The sequence below is a fragment of the Hyla sarda genome, chromosome 3, assembly GCF_029499605.1.
Source record: "Hyla sarda isolate aHylSar1 chromosome 3, aHylSar1.hap1, whole genome shotgun sequence".
Lineage (NCBI taxonomy): Eukaryota > Metazoa > Chordata > Amphibia > Anura > Hylidae > Hyla > Hyla sarda.
This window is the reverse complement of record NC_079191.1, coordinates 306,289,157-306,308,303: the sequence shown is the minus strand read 5'-3', so window position 1 is coordinate 306,308,303 and position 19,147 is coordinate 306,289,157. Positions and strand designations below refer to the sequence as shown.

The window sequence follows — 19,147 nt, the reverse complement described above, 5'->3', positions numbered from 1 at the left end:
GCCTATAATTTTTTGAAGTTTAGCAGTAGCTAAATACATGCTTAATGCAAATGTCAACATTGATCTTTAAATGTAAGGGGTTATGAAAACCTCTTGGGTACTGCAAATGCATGCTCCAGACTCATTCTGTGTCTTTCAGGAACTACTTGCCTCCCTGGTGCCTCTGGCCTTGGGCCTTAAATTTTTGGATGTTTAACAGTAGCTATATACATGCTTAATGCAAATTTCAACAATGATCGTTAAATTCTCGGCGCTCTGCCAGGGCCTTCTCCTACCCCGCCTGGGCCGATCCGAAGGACCTCACTAACTAATCCAATCGCTTATAGCGACGGGCGGTGTGTACAAAGGGCAGGGACTTAATAAACGCCAGCTTATGACCCTCACTTACTGGTAATTCCTTGTTTTAAGGTTAAATAATTGCAATCCCAGATCCCCATCATGAACTGGTTTCAGCGTGCAACACGCACCTGTCCTTGAAAGATAGAGACACGTTAATCCGTTCAGTGGAGCGCTAGTGCGGCCCAGGACATCTGAGGCCATAACACACCTGTTATTGCTCGATCTCGCAATTGATCGGGCAAGGTAAGGGGTTATTAAAGCCTCTTGGGTACTGCTGAGGCCTACTCCTGGTGTAATGTATGGGGTAATTAAAAACTCTTGGGTAGTGTTTTTTTTTTTTTTAAATTTACTGATAATTTTATCGATAATAAAATAGAATTTTCCAGAATGCTAATCGTTACACAACGGAACGCTTGTTGCGTGTGATTTAATGAAAAAAAAAAAAAAATAGATGGAGAGGGATTACCGTATTTATCGGGGTATACCACGCACCGGCCTATAAAAAAAGTTTTTTACCCAAATATCCATGGTAAAATGAGGGTGCGTGTGTGCGCGTGTATACCCCGATATATCCCAAGGAAAGGCAGGGGGAGAGAGGCCGTTGCTGCCCGCTTCTCTCCCCCTGCCTTTCCTGGGGTCTAGAGCCCTGCTGCCGGCCCTTCTCTCCCCCTGGCTATCGGTGCCGCTGCCCGTTCTGTCCCCCTGACTATCGGTGCCGGCGCCCCATTGCCGGCGCAGATAGCCAGGGGGAGAGAAGCTGCGCCGACAGCCAGGGGGAGAGAAGGGGCAGCGGCACCCATTGCCGGCGCCGCTGCCCCGTTGCCTCCCCCCATCCCTGGTGGCATAATTACCTGATGCCGGGGTCGGGTCCGCGCTGCTGCAGGCCTCCGGCGTGCGTCCCCTGCGTCGTTGCTATGCGCTGCACGGCGCGGCGCATGACGTCATGCGCCGTGCATAGCAACGACAAAGGGGACGCCCGCCGGAGGCCTGCAGCAGCGCGGACCCGACCCCGGCAACAGGTAATTATGCCACCGTGGATGGGGGGAGGCAACGGGGCAGTGGCGCCGGCAATGGGTGCCGCTGCCCCTTCTCTCCCCCTGGCTGTCGGCGCAGCTTCTCTCCCCCTGGCTATCGGCGCCGGCAATGGGGCGCCGGCACCAATAGTCAGGGGGACAGAACGGGCAGCGGCGCCAATAACCAGGGGGAGAGAAGGGCCGGCAGCAGGGCTCTAGACCCCAGGAAAGGCAGGGGGAGAGAAGCGGGCAGCGATGGCCTCTCTCCCCCTGCCTTTCCTGGGGGTGTATCGGCGTATAACACGCACATAGACTTTAGGCTAAAAATTTTAGCCTAAAAAGTGCGTGTTATACGCCGATAAATACGGTAACTCTGCTTAATCATTTTTGGCGATTAGAATCCTTTTGTCATCTGATTTTTTGGAGACAGATGCGCTTACACACATGTAATAATTTTTTTAACCAAATTTCAAACATTGTGTGGTTTATTATTTTTGAGAAGAATGTCTTTGGGTGGTCCACTGTCCTGCATTATAGAGTCTTGTGAACTGTTGGATATGTGCTTGTTCTTACACAAAAGTATTTCTTTAAAAAATTTATAAAATGTTGTTGTTTTTAGGAGGGGATTGTGAAGCCCGGGTGTGTACTGGTGCATCAGCCAACTCCAGGCTGTGTCCTTCAGGCAATATATGGGTTCCTGATGCCGCAGAGGTGGGGCCTGGGTCTGGAAATTTCTAATTTTTGGATAGCGGGCGCTACCTATGAGAGATCTTGGAAAAAAATGTCTCATTGTGTTGTTTTTGGAGGGGGGATTGTGAAGCCCTGGTGTGTACTGGTGCATCAGCCAACTCCAGGCAATATATGGGTCACTGATGCCAAAGACATGCGGTCCGGGTCTATTAATTTCAAATTTTTGGATTGCGGGTGCTACCAATGAGAAATCTTTGTCAAACATTTCATATATTGTGTTGGTTTTTTTTTGGGGGGGGGGGGGGGGGGGGGGGGGATTGTGAAGCCCTGGTGTGTAGTGTACTAGTGCATCAGCCAACTCCACGCTGTGCCATTCAGCCACTAAATGGTCTCCTCTTGCTGCCAACATGTCCACGCTATGTCATTCAGTCACTATATGGTCTCCTGACACGGATGCCACCACCAGGCTCTTTCATTGTGCTGCTGTGCGGCAGTGATTCTAAGAGCGATGCCGGTAATCTGCATGCTATTCTGAATAACAGTATTATTTCACTACCCCAGCACACTCCATATGCGTTTTAGGACACAGCAAAGTGTTCTATACCCCTATAGAGACTGTATGTAGGCTAGAAATAGCCTTTTTTAATATCGATTCGCCGCGAACAAATTCGTATCGAAACAAACTTTTGGGGAAAATTCGGCGAATCGGCCGAATCAAATTTTTGAAAAGTTCGCTCATCTCTAGTCAAGACAAATAAAGTACCACAAAAGAGTATTCCCTTTACTTCGGTTTATAGTCATCATAGTGGTGCCATCTCAAAAAATCATGAATAAATATTGGTACATCCATAAAAATAGTTTCCCCACAATAGAGGAATTCTCCATGGGTCCCCTGATGTCTTCTAGGAGAGCAAGAAACTTGATGGACCAGTTAATGCGTACTCAATTAGAGATAGACAAGATAGACAAAGATAGACAAACAGTTCTTGCCCCACGTAGATTGGGCTCCTTTCCTTGCGTCTCATCTATAAACTGCTCATCTATGATTAAATGATCTCAAATTTGTACACCCAATCTCACAGCGGATATACAACTTGAGACATTTTTTGACCTGTGATGCGATCTGGGTAATTTATGTCCTTGTAAAAAGTTGTACGTGGGTCAAACCACGTGGAGTTTAAAGACAAGATTAAATAACCACAAGTATAGTATTAGGAAAGGCTAAATGGATTTACCTGTATTTAAGCATTGTATAAAAATGGGACACACTGAGCGAGTAATCAAATTTATATGCATTGGACACTGTACCAGCCCCCACAAGAGGAGGAGATAGGCTAGCTTTACTTAGAAGGTGCGAACTTTGGTGGATTCACCAGTTGGATGCTCTTTGCCCTAATGGGCTTAATGTAGAATTTAATATGGTGTACAGATTTAGCAGATTATAAGTCCCCCTGAGTCAAATATCGGTGTTCTGCGTAAGTCATGTACAAGAATTGATACACCTATTATTACGATGTATATATTTACTGTATATATTTTCTTTAGGGATAATATTTATGGATTTATTTTTTCTTTTCTTTTTTTTTTGTAGATTTTTGGAGGAAGAGAAGGTCATGGGAGGATGAGATGCTTCCAGCTCTGTCTTTATTATTATGTTAACTATTATTAGTAGTAATAATATTTACTTTTATTATTTGCAAATCTATTCTCATTTTTGGGATGGGTTATTCACGCCATAGGTTAGGTTAAAGGGGTTATCCAGGAAAAAAAAAAATTTTTTTTATATCAACTGGCTCCAGAAAGTTAAACAGATTTGTAAATTACTTCTATTAAAAAATATTAATCCTTTCAGTGCTTATGAGCTACTGAAGTAGAGTTGTTCTTTTCTATCTAAGTGCTCTCTGATGACACCTGTCTCGGAAACTATCCAGAGTAGAAGCAAATCCCCATAGCAAACCTCTTCTACTCTGTGCAGTTCCCAAGACAAGTAGAGATGTCAGCAGAGAGCACTGTTGCCAGGTAGAAAAGAACAACTCAACTTAAGGATAGAAGTTGTCAAACCAATCTAATTTGCTTTTATGAAGAGGTGAGTAGAAGCCTTGACAGAGGAATGGCTGTGGATATAGTGTTTCTGGATTTTGCTAAAGCGTTTGATACTGTCCCTCATAGACGTCTGACAGGTAAGTTAAGGTCTTTGGGTTTGGAAATTTTAGTTTGTAACTGGATTGAACACTGGCTCATGGATCGTACCCAGAGAGTGGTGGTCAATGATTCGTACTCTGATTGGTCCCCGGTTATTAGTGGTGTACCCCAAGGTTCAGTACTGGGACCGCTGTTGTTTAATTTATTTATCAATGATATAGAGGATGGTATTAACAGCTCTGTTTCTATCTTTGCAGATGACACCAAGCTTTGTAGCACGGTACAGTCTATAGAAGATGTGCATAAGTTACAGGATGACTTGGATAGACTAAGTGTCTGGGCATCCACTTGGCAAATGAGGTTCAATGTGGATAAATGTAAAGTTATGCATCTGGGTACTAATAAACTGCATGCATCGTATGTCTTAGGGGGGATTAAACTGGCAGAGTCACTGGAAGAGAAGGATCTGGGTGTACTTGTAGATCACAGACTACAGAATAGCATGCAATGTCAGGCTGCTGCTTCCAAAGCCGGCAGGATATTGTCATGTATCAAAAGAGGCATGGACTCGAGGGACAGGGACATAATACTCCCCCTTTATAAATCATTGGTACGGCCTTACCTGGAATATGCTGTTCAGTTTTGGGCACCAGTCCATAAAAAGGGACACTGCGGAGTTGGAAAGGGTGCAGAGACGCGCGACTAAACTAATATGGGGCATGGAACATCTTAGCTATGAGGAGCGATTAAAGGAGTTACAATTGTTTAGTCTTGAGAAGAGACGTTTAAGGGGGGATATGATAAACGTATATAAGTATATTAATGGCCCATACAAAAAATATGGAGAAAAACTGTTCCAGGTTAAACCCCCCCAAAGGACGAGGGGGCACTCCCTCCGTCTGGAGAAGAAAAAGTTTAGTCTCAAGGGGCGACACGCCTTCTTTACCGTGAGGACTGTGAATTTATGGAACGGTCTACCTCAGGAACTGGTCACAGCAGGAACAATTAACAGCTTTAAAACAGGATTAGATACATTCCTGGAACAAAATAAGATTAATGCTTATGAAGAAATATAAAATCTCATCCCTTCCCCAATATCGCGCCACACCCCTACCCCTTAATTCCCTGGTTGAACTTGATGGACATATGTCTTTTTTTGACCGTACTAACTATGTATTTTTTATTAACTTCAGCTGATAATTATTGGAAGGATTAAGATTTTTTAATAGAAGTAATTTACAAATCTGTTTAACTTTCTGGAGCCAGTTGATATTTAAAAAAAAGTTTTTTTCCTGGAATACCCCTTTATACACAGAGTTTTTGGGAGAGAAGGTGGCTGTAAGTCTGAAGACTTTAAAAATTTCATTCATTTCTTCCTTGTTTATTATATATTTTATTTTACAATTTGTATTTAATTTTTATTTATTACATTTTGTTTCCATATTTTTCTACTTATTTTTTAGTTAATTAGAATTTTTTGGGTATATAATTATAATTTTTTGGACATATCATTACTATTATTATTTTTTGGGTGTAGCGTTGTGCAGCTGAGACTCCACTTATTCTCAGCACAATGTCCATATAAAATGCACACGTGCAACAAAGTTCATGCCCTAATTCCATATACTTTACTTTTTTTTCAGTTTGTTTCTTTACAAAACTTTTACAATAACGGAGGCAGTAATTAATAGAACATAATTACCCAAGTGCTCGTCGCTGTTCAGGGATGCATCATCTTAATACAAGTCTCTTGCTCCAGACGGAGCTTTCATGTGTGCCGTTCACACAGATTTCTTTCCGGACTGAAAGCAGACACACTCACATACCTGTTGGCGGTACTGGCGAAGTTTCAGGATCTCTCCCTTTTTCAAGCCTTGGGATAAAATATGCACTTTATGTACCTCATGTGATACTAATTAATGGAGCATGTTTTAACTCCTTCCCGCTTTAGGACGTATGCATACGTCCCAGCACCCAACACGTTTGCACGCTGGGACGTATGCATACGTCCTAGCGATCTCCTGCACTGCTACGGGCAGCGCAGGAGATGGGCGGTGGGACCCGGCTGTCAATCACAGCCGGAGTCCAGCCGCAGCTGGTGGGGCCGCGATTGCGTTGGTCCCGGCAGCATTAACCCCATAGATGCCATGATCAATCCTATGGCGCGCTCCCCCTGTTCAACAACGGCGGCGCCTTGATATGATCGCGGGTTGCCATTTGTTGCTATGGCTGCGGAAGCCCATGAGATCCAGCCCACAGGCTGTACTGTGTGCAGCAGTACAAATGTATTACAGCATAGTATAACCTGTAAAAAAAAAATTATAGAAAAAAAAAATATATATATAAACACAAATAAAACACAAAATTATATACATAATAGGTATTGCCATGTCCGTAATCACGTCTACTATAAAACTATAATGTAAATTATCCTGGACGGTGAATGCGGTAAAACTAAACAAAACAAAAAAAACACAAAAACAAGCAAGCACAAAAATCGCCAATTTTGGTACAAATAGCGGAATAGAAAAGATTGAAAGGTAGCATGTATCGCAAAAATGACAGCAATAAAAAGTATAACTCATGCCGCAAAAAAATAAGCCCTTACTCAATGGCGTCGGACGAAAAAATAAAGTTACGGCTGTTAGAAAATGAATGGCAGAAATTTAATTTTGCTCAGAACAGGAAAAAGAACATAGAAAACATATATAAAAATGGTTATTGCCAAAATCGTACTGACCCACAGAATAAATATAACATCTCTTTTACCGCACAATGTAGATCATAAAAAAACGCCAGAAATTTTCCAATTTTTGACAATATTTGGAAGGACAATGACCCCAAACATACAACAGAAAGCAGCCAGAAATGGATGGCAACAAAGCGCTGGAGAGTTCTGAAGTGGCCAGCAATGAGTCCAGATCTAAATCCCATTGAACACCTGTGGAGAGATCTTAAAATTGCTGTTGGGAAAAGGCGCCTTCCAATAAGAGAGACCTGGAGCAGTTTGCAAAGGAAGAGTGGTCCAACATTCCGACTGAGAGGTGTAAGATGCTTATTGATGGTTATAGGAAGCGACTGATTTCAGTAATTTTTTCCAAAAGGGTGTGCAACCAAATATTAAAGGGGTACTCCGGTGCTTACACATCTTATCCCCTATCCAAAGGATAGGGGATAAGATGCCTGATCGCAGGAGTCCCGCAGCTGGGGACGCCTGGGATCATGCACGCGGCACCCCGTTTGTAGTCAGTGCTCGGAGAGTGTTCGCTCCGGGTCTGATTACGGTCGACCGCAGGGCCGGCGGCCTGTGACGTCACGCCTCCGCCCCCATGTGACCTCACGCTCTGCCCCTCAATGCAAGTCTATGGGAGGGGGCGTGACAGCTATCACGCCCCCTCCCGTAGGCTTGCATTGAGGGGCGGAGCGTGACGTGACACGGGGGCGGAGGCGTGACACCACACGCCTCCGGCCCTGCGGTCGACCGTAATCAGACCCGGAGCGAACACGCTCCGGGCACTGATTACAAACGGGGTGCCAATAGTTTTGTCCAGCCCATTTTTGGAGTTTGGTGTGACATTATGTCCAATTTGCTTTTTTTCCTCCCTTGTTTGGTTTAGTTCCAATACACACACAAAGGGAATAACATGTGTATAGCAAAACATGTGTTACTGCAATCCTTTTCTGTGAGAAATACTTCATTTTCTTGAAAAATTTCAGGGGTGCCAACATTTACGGCCATGACTGTATTACACACGTAACAAGACGCATTTCGGCTTATACAGCCTTTTTCAATCATATACAAACATAAATGAATAGTATGCTTTTATACGTAACATCCTGTCATAACGGGCAGCAGCTGAGTTTAATGATGATAGACAGTCACTCCGACGTCAGGTAGATGCATCGGCTGACATTTATCATTGTCTTTAGACTTTTTTGTGTCTACAAAAAGGTGCAAAAAAGGTGCAACCAGGGTTTGTTTATGCCTTTTTTGAGCCTTTTGGTTTACACACTATTGCTGATTTTGAGTTGCAATCCACTGATTTTGGCAATACACATGATATGGAGGGTTTTATGAACTGCGCCTTATTGTGAAAAGGTGCAAAAAAAAAAAGGTGCAAAGCCACTGAAAAGTCTCTAAAACGACACCAGCCCAGACTTAGCTTGGCTATCTGGTGTATGTGAAGAGAGAAATTTCAGAAAATGTTTACCTGCACAAAATGTATAAAATGCTCTGTGACCATTTAATAAATTTGGTGCTCCTTCACATTACCAACACAGAAAAAAAAAAGAAAAAAAGGTGTAGAGAAATGCTTCACTTACACCTACAATGATAAATGCTGGCCATCATGTTGTAGGAGGATCAGAGCACTGGAAGAAAACATCACATTTTGGAATTAGCTGATCAGGCAAACAAAACCACACGGGGAGAAAATTATAATAAGACAGAACAGAAGAAAACAAAACGTAATACATATTTGTATAACTAGATTCCGTGGACTCCCGTGCTAAGCTACATTTCCAACAGGGTCACGTACATTTATCTAAAAAGAATGAGAGAACAAATTAGAAAGTGTATATTATAGCATTATTATTCTTAGCAAACAATAAGGTCTATCTAATTAAAGTCATATTGTTATAGAAAAAAAAACTTGTTAATTCATAATCTCTATTGAGACCTTTCGGTTCGATGGTGTTAAGCTTGTGTACCTAAAAAGCCTCACTTTGTCTTTGGCGACTTTTGATTTAACCCCCCCCCCCCCCTCCTTCGTGGTAGTGTAACTTCTTCCAGAACTTGAAATTTTAGTTGGGAGATGTTGTGTCCATATTTATTAAAGTGATACGGAATTGGGAAGATTGTATTTTCTAGCGGATGGTCGATTTATGACGATGTATACGATCCCCGATGCATTGTGCCGTTTCTCCAATATATAAAAGACCCCAAGGGCATTTAATACTGTATACAACATTTCTACTTTTGTAGGTAAAGAAACCATTTATGGTAATTGCTGATGTGTGGGTGGTGAATAGTGTCCCCCTTAATTATGTGGCTACATGTGAGCACTGTAGGCAAGGGTACGTACCATTTCTTTTACTTTTTAGGAATTGTTGTTTGGGAACTTTCTTGATTGTACCTACATCAGCTCTCACTAATTTATCCTTTAAATTGGGGGGGTCTTTTGTTGCAAATTAATTGTGGTTCAGTGAATTCTTGGATTTGTGGGAAACTGTTCTGCAATATGGACCAATGATCTCTCACTATATTATCTATTTTATATTGTAGGGGGTGGTAAGTTCACACAAAGGGCATTATTTAGTGTTATCTTGTTGCGGTGTATTTTTTTGTATTTTAGATTCCAGGAGTATTTTTTTGGTGTAACCTCTTGTCTCGAATTACTGGCTCAGTTCTTCTTATCTCTTCTGTCTGTTGATGGGGTCACTGACTACCCCAAAAAAATACTTGAGGTGTTTTATATATTGGAGAAACAGCAGAATGCATTGGGGATCGTATAAATCATCATAAAATCGACCATCCGCTGTGAAAATACCAATTTCCCAATTCCATACCACTTCAAAAAATATGGACACAACATCTCTCAACTAAAATTTCAAGTTCTGGAAGAAGTTACACTACCACGAAGGGGGGTGACATCAAAAGACTCCTAAGTAAAAGGGAGGCTTTTTGGATACACAAGCTTAGCACCATCGAACCAAAAGGTCTCAAGAGGGATTATGAATTAACAAGGTTTTTGCTCTAACAATATGACTTTGATTAGACCTTATTGTTTGCTAACAATAATACTGCTATAACATACACTTTCTAATTTGTTCTCTCATTCTTTTTAGATAAATGTATGTGACCCTGTTGGAAGTTTAGCTTAGCACTGGAGTCTAGGGATGTAAGAAAAAAAATCGATTTGCACGATTATCGCGATTTTTCATTTGGCGATACTGAATGGATTCAAAATATTTTTGAATCGATCTTTTTAGGGATGTGGAATTTTTTATCTTCCGACGCCCGGTACATGCTGTTCCGGGCGCCGGGCAGGTGAATTTTTCCGGCTTGTGAAAGCAGGGCCGGATCTGACAAGCGTGGCACTCTGGGTGTATGGAGCGGGCTCCTGACTCCTGCCTGCTCCGTACTCTGCAGCCCCCGGCTGTTTTCAGTAGCCGGGGCCGCCGCTAATAGCCAGCATGCAGCGATCGCCGCGGATGGCTATTAACCCTTTAGATCGCCACTGTCAAAGCTGACAGCGGCGTCTAAAGGCATCTGTGAATGCTCCCTGGTGGGCTAGTGGGGTGGATCGCCCCCCGCAGCGCGATCACGAGCGGGCGATCCACTGTGGAGGTAGCCGGAGGGCTTATCTCTGCTTCCTGCCATCCCGTGGCTCTGTCATTGATAGAGCCTGGCTTGACTAGACTTCAATAGAACTCTATTCATCTGTCTGAGGAATCTAATGATTCCTCCTAAAAGTCTAATAAAGTGTATAAAAAAAGAAATAAAGTTTTAACAAAAGTGTGAAAGACATTGTTTTTGAGACAGAACGTGGATATATCGCGATATATCGTCCCATAAACAGAATCGGGATATATCGCGATATATCGTATCGTCATACGTGTATCGCGATACGTATCGTATTGCCAAATTCTTGCCGATTCACAACCCTACTGGAGTCCACGGAATCTAGTTATGCAAACATGTATTACGTTTTGTTTTCTTTTGTTTGGTCTTATCATCATTTTCTTCCCATGTGGTTTAGTTTTAGTTTACCTGACCCACATGTTTCTAATATGTGACGTTCTTTTGCGGTGCTCTGATCCTCCTACAACATGATGAATCTACCTGATGTCGGAGTGACTGTCTATCATCATTAAACTCAGCTGCTGCCCGTAATGACCTGATTTTACGTATAAAAGCATGCTATTCATTTATGTTTGTTTACGATTGAAAAAGGCTGTATAAGCCGAAACGCATCTTGTTGTTGTGTAATATGCTATATTACAAATAAATCCTCTATTTGTATTCTAGCTTTTTTCCTTTCTAATGCATGTTATAGTCCCCTATGGGGGCTATAACATTGCAAAAAATAAAATAAAAAGTTAATAGAGATGATTTAACCACTCCCCTAATAAATTTGAATCACGACCCTTTTCCCATAAAAAAATAAAAAAAAATAAACTGTAAATGAAATTAAACATATGTGCTATCGCTGAGTGTGTAAATGTCCGAACTATAAAAAAATATTGTTAATTAAATCGGACGGTCAATGGTGTACGTGCAAAATTATTCCAAAAGTCCAAAATAGCCCAGAATAAAAAGCGGTCAAAAAGTCTGATTAAAACAAAAATGGTACCGATAAAAACTTCAGATCACGGTGCAAAAAAATACATGGAAAAATATAAAAGTTATAGGGGTCAGAAGATGACAATTTTAAACGTATACATTTTCCTGCATGTAATTATGATTTTTCCCAGAAGTACGACAAAATCAAACCTATATAAGTAGAGTATGATTTTAATCGTATGGACCTACAGAATAAAGAAATTTTTACCAAAAAATGTACTACGTAGAAACTGAAGCCCTCAAAACTTACGAAATGCCATTTTTTCTTCAATTTTGTCGCACAATGATTTATTTTTTTTTTTGGGTTCGCCGTAAATGTTTGGGTAAAATTACTGATGTCATTACAAAGTAGAATTGATCACGCAAAAAATAAGCCATCATATGGATTTTTTGGTGCAAAATTGAAAGGGTTAAGGTTTTTAAAAAACAAAGTGCAAAAAAACTGAAAAATGCTAAGTCCTTAAGGGGTTAACCCCTTAAGAACCCGGGCTTTTTCCGTTTTTTTAATTTTAAATTTTTCCTCTTTAACTTTAAAAATTCATAACTCCTTAAAATTTTCACCTAAAATTCTATATGATGGCTTATTTTTTGCGTCACTAATTTTACTTTGTAATGACATTAGTCATTTTACCCAAAAATCTACGGTGAAACGGAAAAAAAAAAAATCTATGTGCGACAAAATTGATGAAAAAACACTATTTTGTAAGTTTTGGGGGCTTCAGTTTTTACGCAGTACATTTTTTGGAAAAAATGACACCTTATCTTTATTCTGTAGGTCCATACGGTTAAAATGATACCCTACTTATATAGGTTTGAATTTGTATCACTTCAGAAAAAAAATCATGAATACATGCAGGAAAATGTATACGTTTAAAATGGTCATCTTCTGACCCCTATAACTTTTTTTTTTTTTCTGTGTTCAGGGCGCTATGAGGGCTCATTTTTTGTGCCGTGATCAGAAGTTTTTAGCGGTACCATTTTTGTTCTGATCAGACTTTTTGATCACTTTTTAGTCACTTTGTGGTCTAAAAAAGTGATCAAAAATGCTCTATTTTGGACTTTGGAATTTTTTTTTACGCATACGCCATTGAACGTGCGGTTTAAAAAGCGGTATATTTTTATAATTCGGACATTTCCACACGTGGCGATACCACATGTTTATTTTTATTTACACTGTGTTTTTTTTATTCTTGGAAATGCCGGGTGATTCAAACTTTTATTAGGGTAAGGGATAATTGAAAGGGTTAAAGGAGTAGTCCAGTGGTGAACAACTTATCCCGTATCCTAAAGATAGGGGATAAGTTTGAGATCGCGGGGAGTCCGACCGCTGGGGTCCCCTGCGATCTCCTGTACGGAGCCCCGACAGCCAAGGGGAAGGGGGCGCGTCGACCTCCGCATGAAGCGGCGGCCGACACGCCCCCTCAATACAACTCTATTGCAGAGCCGAAGCTCTGCCTTCGGCAATCTCCGGCTCTGCCATAGAGATGTATTGAGTGGGCGTGTCGGCCGCCGCTTCGTGCGGAGGTCGACACCCGCTATCTGGCCGGAGAGCCTGGCCCCCGTACAGAGAGATCGCAGGGGGCCCCAGCAGTCCTTAGGATACGAGATAAGTTTTTCACCACTGGACTACCCCTTTAATGATTTTTATTTTATTTTTTTTTTTTTTTTTTACACTTTTCTTATGCAATATTATAGCTCCTATAGGGGGCTATAACATTGCATTAACTGATCTTTTACACTAATTGATGCATCTCCATAGGAATGGATCAATCAGTGTTTTCGGCGATTGAATGCTCAAGCCTGCATCTCAGGCTTGAAGCATTCAATCGGCGATCGGACTGCAGGAAGCAAGGTAAGAGACCTTCCTCCTGTGCTACAGCTGTTCTGGATGCCGCGATTATACCGCGGCGATCCCAAACAGCTCCCTGAACTAACCGGCAACTTTCACTTTCGTTTTTAGCCGCGCGGCTCAGCTTTGAGTGGGCGGCTAAAGGGTTAATAGCGCGCAGCATCGCGATCAGTGCAGCGCGATTAGAGGCAGGTCCCGGCTTCAATATGATGCCGGGCCCGCCGCGATATGATGTGGGGTCACCGTGTGACCCCGCGTTATATCGCAGGACCGGGACCCAGGACGTACCCATACGTCCTGGGTCCTTAAGGGGTTAAAAGAGCTCAGCTGCATACCATCAAAACTAGTGGCCGATTAACATATTTATTGGCCGGTTTAACATATGTATGAATATAAGGTTATGCACATGGTGAGGAAGAATCCAGGATGGGATTATTTATTTTATGGGAAAATAATGGGGACAACTGACATGGAAAAGGACCAAGGAGTTTTGGTCGACAGTAAATTTAAAGGAAAACGGTCACCCGTTCACCTGCACTATAACCAGATACACCGGGTTATAGGTGTGGGTGAACAGAAGACCGATGCGGGGTCTCCGACTGCTATACCTACCTGCAGTCCAGAGCCCCAATCCTCCGAATGTCCCCCTCTTCCAGCACTGACTTGCCCTTTGAGGTGGGCCCGCCGGCTAGATTTGAATAGTCATAAGCGCCAGTCACGTGAGCGCTCAGTAGGCACGAGCACTCATGTGACCAGCGCTTATGAATATTTAAATCCAGCCGGCGGGCCCGCATCAAAACACAAGTCAGGGCTGGACGAGGGGGACCTTCGAAGGATTGGGGCTCTGGACTGCAGGTAGTTATAGCAGTCCGAGACCCTGTTGACCTGCACTATAACCCGGTGTATCGGGTTATAGTGCGGGTGAACGGGTGACCGTTTTCCTTTAACTGCAGCAACCAGTGTCAGGCAGCTTCTGCCAAGGCAAGTAAAATCATAGGGTGCAAAAAGGGCATAGAAGCAAACAGGAAAATAATTCCACCCCTGTCTGACCACACATGGATTACTGTGTACAGTGTACAGGGCACCAGTGTACAAAAGAAAGACATAGTGAAGTTTGAGAGGGTTCCAAGACGGGCAAACCAGAGTATTCAGGGGCTAGTACAAACATCTCTCTCATTAACTATTTATACTCCGGACTCAATCCATAGCAATGGGGCATCCCTTACACCTAGAAGAAAGAAGTTTCTACACCGACACAGAAGAGCAGTGAGACTATAGAACATCTTCCTGCAAGAGGAAGTAGTCATGGTGAACTCAAGAGTTCAAAAGGGGCCTGGATCCATTTCTGGGGAGTAAAACCATAACAGGTTAGGGATAGAGTTATATGGACAGAATGTTGATCCAGGGAATTATTTGGAGTCGGGAAGGAATTTTTCTTTCCTGGTATGAGGCAATTGGCATCAGCCTTATTAGAGCGTTTTGCTCTCCTATGGATCAATACAGTTGTGAAACATTAGAAATATAGGTCGAACTTCACAGACTTTTTTCTTAACCTTATGAACTATACAGTGGGTAAAAAAGTATTGAACTTGTCAGCATTTTTCTCACTAAATACTGTCACTTTGAGACAACAACATTACCTGCTAATTCCAAGTCTTTTTAAAGCTCTCTACAAGTGGTCCTTGGCTTGTGGACAACTTCTCTTGTCAGAAATCTTGCAAGAAGCACCTGGAGGAGACAGATTTATTGTGAAATGATTGTCTTCCCACTTCTGTTTTATGGCCCCAACATTTAGAAGTTAGAAATGCACCTGCAACCAATGCCATTGTTATGTTTTGCAACAATTAAGTTGCGAAGGTCCTAAGGCAGCTCTTTGCTTTAACTATCAAGAGATGTTTCTTATTTGACACCTTGAGACTTTTTTGAAGGCCATTAGTTGGGACTGAATCAGCCAATATTATTTTCCACTGACAAGGGGAGGCATTGCTTTCTAATTACTGATACATTTAAGCTGTTGTCTTGGCTTTCCATGTCTTTTTGCACCCTTTAGGTGTTCAATAATTTTTCCCAGTGTAATCTCATATTACCACACTTAAAGGGGTACTCTGCCGGAAAACATCTTTTCCCTATCCAAAGGATCTCCGCTGCGGCACCCCAGTCATCTGGTGAACAGTGTAAACTCTGGTCAATTCTGACCCGAATGACTGGTGACTACAGGAGGTGTGACAGCTATGTAGTAGCAGTCAGGCCCCCTCCCATAGACTGGAAGGGATGGGGTGTGGTGTGATGTCAAGAACACGAAAACTCCAAGCTAGGGATAACATGTTTTCTGGCAGAGTACCCCTTTAAACTTAATTTATTGGCTTATTTTGGTTTCATTGCATGTATTGGATTACTTGGGTTATTACTGGTCACATCACATCTAAAAAAAAAATGAAATAAAAAAAATGTCCAAAAAGTCACATACACACAAGTTGAACCAATAAAAACTACAGATGATGGCACAAAAATGTATCCCTCATATACTGTATACGGAAAAATTAGAAAGTTATAGGAGTCAGTATTGGGCCATTTTAAAGAGTACCTCTCATTAATTTTATAATCCCCCAAGTTCACTGCCCCCATCATGATAAACCCCCCCTGCTTTTATTTGTATTATTTGTTAGTTTTCTACCTTGATATTGCTCTGTATTTTAAGCTCAGTCTCAGTCAGATTCACAGACTGGGAAGGGGCATTCCCCAGAAGGCTGTAACATCATCTGAAGCCATATAGGGGAGAACTTCCTCCCTCACTCACTCTGCTACACACAGCCCAAAGCAGTTCAGTGTGAGATGAGCTATGATTGGCTAAGGCCACACCCCCCCCCCCTCAGCACTCCAGAGTGCATTTCCTGATTTTGGACTTTTGCCAGGCCAGCAGGAGTCCAAAGTCTGTGCAAAAGATGGGTGGAAATTTGCTCTGGACAAGTATGGAGACACCTAGTGGCAGCTTTTTTTAAGCAAAGAAAAACTTTTAAACAAAGTACATTAGAAATGTATTTACCATAAGGAATACAATAGAAAAAATGTGTTTTAATGAGTGCCCAATTAAACATACTAATCTTGCTAAAAAAATTTTTTTTTTTTAAATAAAAGTAGTACAATAGTAAAGCAAGCAAATATGGGTATCATTTAAATCATATTGACCCACAGAATAAAAAGAGAACATGCCAGTTTTATTGTAAAGTGAACTGAGCAATAAACGGTCACGCAAAACAAGCCCTCATATGGGTTTGCGGATGAAAAAAAAACGAAAATGCAAAAATTAAGCTGGCTGTGTCTTTAAACCCTTAAATAGGCACTGTCATGATATCAAAAAATTGATATGTTGTAGTACTCAAGTACTACAACATCTCTCTAATATACTTTAATTTAAAAAAAAGTGATTTTAAACCAGTTTAAAAATCACTTTTAAATTCGGCCACTAGGGGTCGCCCTCCTAGTGGCCGATTGCATTAGGCAGTGACGTCACTACAGAATTTCGACTCATTTAAGCCTGTCAATAAGTCGAAATTCAGTCACTGCGGTGCTCGCTCCCGCCTTTCAATCAGACAGGTGGGAGCGAGCGCTTTGAAGGAAATGGATGCGCGCAGGCTCCCGGGGACAAGGTAAAGTATTATGCTCCGGGGGGGCGGGGGTTGCGTGTTCACCTGTACAGTATGCCTCCAGTTTCCCCACTACAACTCCCAGCATGCCCTGACAGGCAATAGATGTCAGGGCAAGCTGGGAGTTGTAGTGGGGAAACAGCTGGAGGGACACTGAATGGGTTAACTAAGGGGGGTGGGGAGGGGGAGTGGGGGTTGAGCAGAGCGGCGGGGTTGCGTGCTGCTGTCACTGTTCTTTTGTCATGGGGGGTAGGGGGGTTGCGGACTGCTGTCACTGTTCTTTTGCCGGGGGGGGGGGGGGGGGGTTGAGCGCCGCAACGGGTTCTGCCGGGGAGTGGGTTGAGCGGCGCGGTGAGCGGTATGTGCGGTGATCACAGATCCGGTGTTCACCTATACAGGGTGCCTCCAGTTGTTTCTACAACTCTCAGCATGCCCTGACCGCCAATAGATGTCAGGACAAGCTGGGAGCTGCAGTGGGGAAACAGCTGGAGGCACCCTGTATAGGTGAACTAAGGGCGGAAGTGTCGGCCCCAGCAGGCATCAGTGACGTGGTGCCTGCTGGGGAAGTCTGCCTGGTAGTGAACACACTACCAGGCAGACAAAAAGGCATTTTTAATATGTAAAAAAAAAAAAATTTAAGGCAGGGAGGGGGTTAGGGATAGATGGGTAATAGGCAGGGACAGGATAAAGAAAAAAGTGATGGTGGGAGCTACCCTTTAAGGGCCAGGGGTTTTTCCATTTTTGTCTTTTCCTCCTTACCGTTAAAAAAATCATATCTTTCAATTTTGCACCTAAAAATCCATATGGTAGCTTATTTTTTGCGCCACCAATTGTACTTTGTAATGACATCAGACATTTTACCCAAAAATCTGCAGTGAAACGGAAAAAAAATCATTTCGATACAAAATTAAAAAAAAAAACAAACGCCAATTGTAAATTTTGGGGGCTTTCGTTTCTACACAGTAAATTTTTCGGTGAAAATGACACCTTCTCTTTATTCTGTAGGTCCATATGATTAAAATGATACCCTACTTATATAGGTTTGATTTTGTTGTACATCTGGAAAAAATCATAACTACATGCAGGAAAATTCATACGTTTAAAATTGTCATCTTCTGACCCCTATAACTTTTTAATTTTTCCACGTACTTATTTTACCATGTATTTTTTTGCACCTTGATCTGAAGTTTTTAGCGGTACCATTTTTGCATTGATAGGACTTATTGAGGATATAAAAAGTGACCAAAAATACGCTATTTTGGACTTTGGAATTTTTTCGCGCGTACGCCATTGACAGTGCGGTTTAATTAAGGATATATTTTCATAAATTTGGACATTTCCGCACGCGGCGATACCACATGTTTATTTTTATTTACGATGGTTTTTTTATTTATTTTTTATGGGAAAAGGGGGGTGATTCAAACTTTTATTAGGGAAGGGGTTAAATAATCTTTATTCACTTTTTTTTTTTGCAATGTTATAGCTCCCATAGGGGGCAATAACACTGCACAGACTGATCTTTTACATTGATCAGTGGTTTCTCATAGGAAACCACTGATCGATGATTCTGCCGCTTGACTGCTCATGCCTGGATCTCAGGCACTGAGCAGTCATTCGGCGATCGGACACCAGGAGGCAAGGGAGGAGATGCTCCTCGTGTCTTATAGCTGTTCGGGATGCCACGATTTCGCCGCGGCGATCCTGAACAGCTTCCTGAGCTAACCGGCATTGTTTTACTTTTACTTTAGACGCAGCGTGGCGCGACTTTGAACGCCGTGTCTAAAGGGTTAATAGCGTGCGGCACCGCAATCAGTGCTGCGCGCTATTAGCCACGGGTCCCGGCCGTTGTTAGAGGCCGGGCCCGACCCGCTATGACACGGGGCCACACCGTGGCCACGCGTTATAGATCGGGAGCGGACTCATGACGTACCGGTACGTCATAGGTCCTTAAGAGGTTAACCACTTAAGGACAAAGGGCATACAGGTCCCTAAAGTCCTGGTAGCTAAGGACCAAGGGCGTGCCTGTATTCCCTCTGCGTTTCCGTTCACCACAGGAAATCGTTCAGCAGCATTCTGTGACTCGCCAATATCAATCACTGTGATTCGCTGGTCAATTCTGACACGC

General features: G+C 42.5%; 1 protein-coding gene across 2 annotated transcripts in view; it reads right to left on the bottom strand.

Moving 5' to 3' along the window:
* The window catches only part of GGPS1 (geranylgeranyl diphosphate synthase 1), a 48,825-nt gene that overhangs the window by 19,124 nt on the left and 10,554 nt on the right, over positions 1 to 19,147 (bottom strand). Inside the window, exon 2 of one of the 2 annotated variants that reach the window (XM_056566995.1) lies at positions 15,019 to 15,106. The exons of the other annotated variant lie outside the window; for it this stretch is intronic. The gene's annotated coding sequence lies outside the window, so the exon portion shown is untranslated. The remainder of the gene's footprint in view (positions 1 to 15,018; positions 15,107 to 19,147) is intronic. 2 annotated transcript variants of the gene reach the window in all.